This window comes from Ptychodera flava, chromosome 17, assembly GCF_041260155.1.
Source record: "Ptychodera flava strain L36383 chromosome 17, AS_Pfla_20210202, whole genome shotgun sequence".
Taxonomy (NCBI): Eukaryota; Metazoa; Hemichordata; class Enteropneusta; family Ptychoderidae; genus Ptychodera; species Ptychodera flava.
This window is the reverse complement of record NC_091944.1, coordinates 39330888-39336887: the sequence shown is the minus strand read 5'-3', so window position 1 is coordinate 39336887 and position 6000 is coordinate 39330888.

The window sequence follows — 6000 nt, the reverse complement described above, 5'->3', positions numbered from 1 at the left end:
CTGATGTGGATGGTGGAGGTACTACAGGTTTCTTGTTTAGTTGATGCGAACTGGAGTTTCACTTACTGTGTCCGGCATCGTCTTCATGACTGAAAGAATTAAATCAGGGTCTAGAAAAAATAAAGCAAATCAGTAATTAGATTTTCTTGTACATTTAGCAATCATACTGAAAAGAAATGAAATTGATATACATGGATGAAACTGATGGGCATGAACTCATGTTTGCTGATATGTTTGTTTCTCCAACTAGTTTGTCTTAATGTTTTATTATTATCTTTATTCAAACCCCTAATAGTAATTTAATTTACAAAAAGATCTTATGGGGTATAAAAAATCTAACCAACTTAATTTTTGCATCAAATTTGCAAATACCTAGAAATGACAATAAATAAATAAAAGGGAGATAAAGAACAACAATCCTACTATGAATAGTTTTGTGAACTTGATGACAGGTCATAAATGATATAAATATACAAATCTCTTTGATCCAAAAAAATAAAAAAAGTTTGATGACAAGTGTGAAATGACGACTGACATAGCTCTCTGTTAACTTTTTAGGGCACCCTCAGTAAAAATTGTGAGTTGCGGCAGCAACGCTACACTCCATTCAAAATGTAGACGGTATCCACAGTATAGTGAGCGTGTCTAAACTGAATTTATATTTTGAGACAAAAGTCAGGGCTCTCCAAATACATAGACGGACCTTTGTGAAAAGAGACAGACTGAGTCGGTGGATGCGATTTAGACAATGAATTGCAAGAAAACTTGTTGAGCGAATATAGATTTGTGAACAATTCATTGAAGTTCCTGAGCGAAACCATTTTTTTCACAAGAAGCAAAACCTAGGAAAAAAAGTGCGTCAAGCCAATTTTTGATGTGTATAGCTTCCCTAATCATCTCATGTAAATTCGGCCACCTCATCAAAAAAAAAAAATAAATAAATAGATAAATAAATAAAATGAAAAATAAATCAATCCAGCTCAAAGCAAACCTGCATTTGTAAAAAATTCTTTCGCATACTTTAAATTTTGGACAGAAATTATCGTTCAGCTCCTTCGAAAATCTCACCAAGCTCTAAAACATGGATATTTACCAGCATTTATTGCAAAATTAAAAGTAAGAGTAATATTTACTATGTACTGGAACATTATAAATTTAACTTAAAAAAAAATTTTAACCAAAATATTTTATTAACCCTAAAATACTTGCATAATAATATCCGACCGCGTACTAAGCTTATCAAATCAATGTTATCGTAATGTTCGACGACGTGAAAGTAGAAAAAAATCAATAAATTTTGAAAAAAAAATAAATAAAACAAATGCACATCTTATATATCTGTAAAACTCACTTTCAGAAATTGTTGAATAGTCTTCTTCCCCAATAACAAATGAGATTTTTCGATTTTCATACTGCGCGGTAAAGTTTATGTCTCTGTCGTTCGCCATTGTCAATACTATGACCCCTGACCTTCCCTAACTTTGCTCTACTGTCGTCCCAGGGCAGAGAAAGGCTTGCCCGGGGTTCTCTAATTCTGACGTCACGACATAATCGAACGGCGCTCGAGCAACTCCGGAGAAGCTCGGGCTTGCCCGGGCAGGATAATCGAAAGCACCTTTAGAAATATATGTGACCTATAACCTTGTCATATTTTGACCCCCTAGGAAGCTGGTTTTTATTCAATATGAGCGAAAAATTCACATTTCTCTCCCATTTATATGGCGCATATTACCCATTCACTTGGAGATATTGTAAAAAGTAGCATGGTGACACCCTTTTATTAAAAGTGTAAACTAAATGGCATTATGTCAGGATTTCATTCGCCAAGTTTGGTCAAAATGACACCATTCAAAGCGACAGGAAGAAAGTTCGAAAATTATGTAGTGATATAATTTCGATATCGTCATTTTGTAATCGATACTTATGTAAAAATTTCTTTACAAACATCATGAAAACTATACATTCGATATATATGGATCTTGAGTCTTGGTATTTATTAAAATAAACTCATTTGCTACGCTTTTTATAATTGCTTTCTTTAGTTTAAGTGAATTATATCATTTTTAGCTCCCATAGCCATATGTATATATGGCAATGGAAGCTATTCTTATAGGCTAGGAAAATGTCTGTATGTATGTATGTCTGTATGTCTGTATGTCTGTATGTCTGTATGTCTGTCCGTCAACATCAAAAACTCCAAAACCGCTGCACATTTCATCTTGATATTTGGTGTGTACATGGATGATGGGCTGTAGATGAGATTTTGTTCAAATGAAGTTGTCATTGCCAAAAATATGCAAATTAGTGCCAAAAAAGGCGTTTTTGGTAAAAAATCTCCTTCTTCATAACCGCTGGTCAGACAGCTTTGATATTTGGTATACAGGTCCCTAGGGATAACCCAACTTGGATTTTTCAAATTGTGATGAAATATGCAAATCTGTATTTTTAAGGAATTTTTTTGTCATTTTTGGTCAAAAATTTATTTCATCAAAACCGCTTGTCTGACAGCTTTGATATTTGGTATACAGGTCCCTAGGGATAGCCCAACTTGGATTTGTTCAAATTGTGATGAAATAAGCAAATCTGTATTTTTAAGGAATTTTTTTGTCATTTTTGGTCAAAAATTTATTTCATCAAAACCGCTCGTCTGACAGCTTTGATATTTGGTATCAGGTCCCTAGGCATAGCCAACTTGGATTTGTTCAAATTGTAATGAAATAAGCCAATCTGTATTTTTAAGGAATTTTTTTGTCATTTTTGGTCAAAAATTTATTTCATCAAAACCGCTCGTCTGACAGCTTTGATATTTGGTATACAGGTCCCTAGGGATAGCCCAACTTGGATTTGTTCAAATTGTGATGAAATAAGCAAATCTGTATTTTTAAGGAATTTTTTGTCATTTTGGTCAAAATTTATTTCATCAAAACCGCTCGTCTGACAGCTTGATATTTGGTATACAGGTTCCTACAGATAAACTAAATATGATATACAGAATATATGATGAAATCTGCAATTTTGTATTTTTGGTGCAATTTTTGCCATTTTTGGTCAAAAAATGTGTTTCTCAAAAACTACTTGTCTGATGCCTTTGATATTTGGTATACAGGTTCCTGGGGGTTCTCTTAGTGTGATATAGTGAAATTTGATGAAATCTTCAATTTTTGTATTTTTGGGTCAGTTTTGCCGTTTTTGGTCAAAATATTTGTTTCTCAAAAGTTACTCATGTGATAGCTTTGATATTTGGTATACATTTTTATACATAATTATGATGAAATCATCAATTTTGTATTTTTGCAGCTAATTTTGCCATTTTAGGTCAGGCCATCCTGAAATGAGCTATCAAAGATCTCAACCTTCTTCATCAATACATATGTCACAAAACGTTGCTCTCTTCATAACACAGCAGAGCTCTGTCGACCATTGGGTCGTTTGTTAGCTCCCATAGCCATATGTATATATGTTTACAAGTTTACATTTTATTGAAAATCTCAATAGCCACTGAGCAGATTAGATGAAAAATTAGCATGTAAGTACTTTGGGCTGACCTGAAATGATTGTGCACATCTTGGGTCAGTATCTTGGACTTGCTATTTTTCATGAATTTTTTTGTAATTTTCTCCCATTTTTGGTCAAAAAATCTTCTTCTCTGAAACCACAAGTCTGATTGATTTGAAACTTGGTATGGAAGTGCATAGGAGTGACCTTTCTCAAATCTGGGCAAATCGTGGTGAAATTTGCATATTTGCATTTTTTGGCTATTTTTTTCATTTTTGATCAAAAATTTTTTTTAACTCTGAAACCACACGTCCGATTGAGTTGAAACTTAGTGTAGAGGTTTTTACGGGTGACGTCAGTAAGATTTGATCAAATTCTGGTGAAATTTGTATAATTTTATTTTATTGGGGGAATTGTTTCTATTTGTGATAAAAAACATTACGGGAAGGCTCCATTAACTTAGGAATACCCTACTTCCCTAGAGGATCAATTTCACAGACCTGCCCTTCCTACAATGGCACTACAATGGCACCAGCTGGATTAGATAAACATAACAATGGAGCATTCACACCTTGGGGATTAAAAGTCTTCTGTTTGTCACCCGAGTTGCTCAGGCAAGGACTCGGGTTTCAGGTACCATGCAAGTTAATGCAATCGTCCCCTAATGATCTTTTAGCTTGATTTTAACTTGTTTTGATAACTATATGGGAGCGACCAGTGACATTGTCACTATTTTTATTTATTTCTAACGACGCCATTTTAAAGTCCGTTTCCATGGAAACGAGCGTGGTGACCCCCATTTTTTATTTTATTTTTGCACTTGCACAACTTCCAAGAATATTTGTGCAAAGTTTCAAGAAAATGACACCACAGCTTAATTTTGACGTAATTCGTCGTACTTCACCTTAAAAAGTGGATTGTCTGTTATGAAATAAATGAACATAAAATGTAAATGAAAGATCAATTTTGTGTTGCTGACATATGACTGGTCACGAAGTGCAACAGTACTCAGTGTGTAGCGTGTACTCCCTGGTAATGAAATAGTGGGTAATATGTCAATCATGTGTTGCTGCATATTTGCAGCAATAACCTGGTTTGCCGCAAAGTTGCAGCAAACTGACTTGCAAACTTCTGCAACTCCTTCCTGCAAGCTATATGCTTGCTGCATATTTGCAGCAAACTTACGGCAAATTTGCAGTAGAAATAATTTTCGGTAAGGGAAATTTCTTGATTTCTTCTGGCAAGGAAAACATTGGTTGCCAAGTCGTACAGTTTTTGCTCCATTGAAGTTAGGAGGGCAAAATCTCATTGATCTCTCTTCACGTGTGAAAGCTTTCAGGCTAAATTATCTTCAAAGATACTTGTATTCAGGTCTGGATCACCCTTCTTTTTTGTTTGCTGATTTTTATTTTCGGAATGTTGGTAATCTCAAGTACACCTCTCAACTTTTTACAGTGAATTTTCAGTCTGTTCCATTATCTTCCTAATTTTTATCTTGAGCTTTTGAGAGTCTGGAAGTCATGTATTTTCTTGAGAAAAGGTGGACCCCTTTCAATCAAAGATATCTTCCATGAAGCTCTTTTTTTCAACGATTGTGTTAGTTTTACTAATCCTCTTGATAGTACTCTTGTTAATCACTTTATCAGTGCTGGCATTACAAAAGTTGGAGATCTTTTTGACCCTTTCCAAAAAATCTTGGCGCTCCCCAAGCCACTTTAAAAACATCGTTTCTATTCATTCGGATAGAATTTTAACAAATACTGTGAAGACGTTGATCGACTCTATTCCCTGTGATTGGAAAAACAAAATCCAAAGTTATTTTGAAGAGGAAGTTGATTTGGATGACGTTCATTCTTGTCATCGTCCTTCGTACTCTTTCGAACTTATTTGTAAAGGCACTGATGACCATATTATTTTGAATTGTCCCTTGTATAAATTTGAAAAGGGTAGCATTTATAAATTCTTGATTATGTTCAATTTTCATAGGAACAATAAACGTCAAGATACAGTTTGGAGAGATCTGCTTTCACTTACTGAAAGTATCAAACCTTTGTTCACTTCTTGTTATCTCAGTCCAATTCCCAAAAAAGAAGGAGATCTTCAATGGCGTCTTCTCCACGGAGCGTACGCAACTGGCTCGTTTATGTTCCATTCTGGGTATAGCTCATCCTCTGATTGTATTTTCTGTAGTGCCAGAGATGACCTCTTACACATATTTTTAGAATGCCCTCGTCTTTCTCCCTTGTTCATTCTCCTTCGTAAACTCTGTCACCGTTTTCTTGGTCAGGAATGCAAGATTTATTCTGGTGGTGTGTTTTAGGCCCACCCTTTGATAAATCATACATGGACAAGAATACTTTTGCGCTTTTAAATTTTCTTTTTACGACAGCTAAAATTGCAATTCATGTGACGAGACCAAATGCAATTAATGGTCATGATCCCTCAATCAGTAATATGCTTGTTTCTGTTTTTAAAAGGCGAGTTTGTGCTCGCATTTTAGAAGAA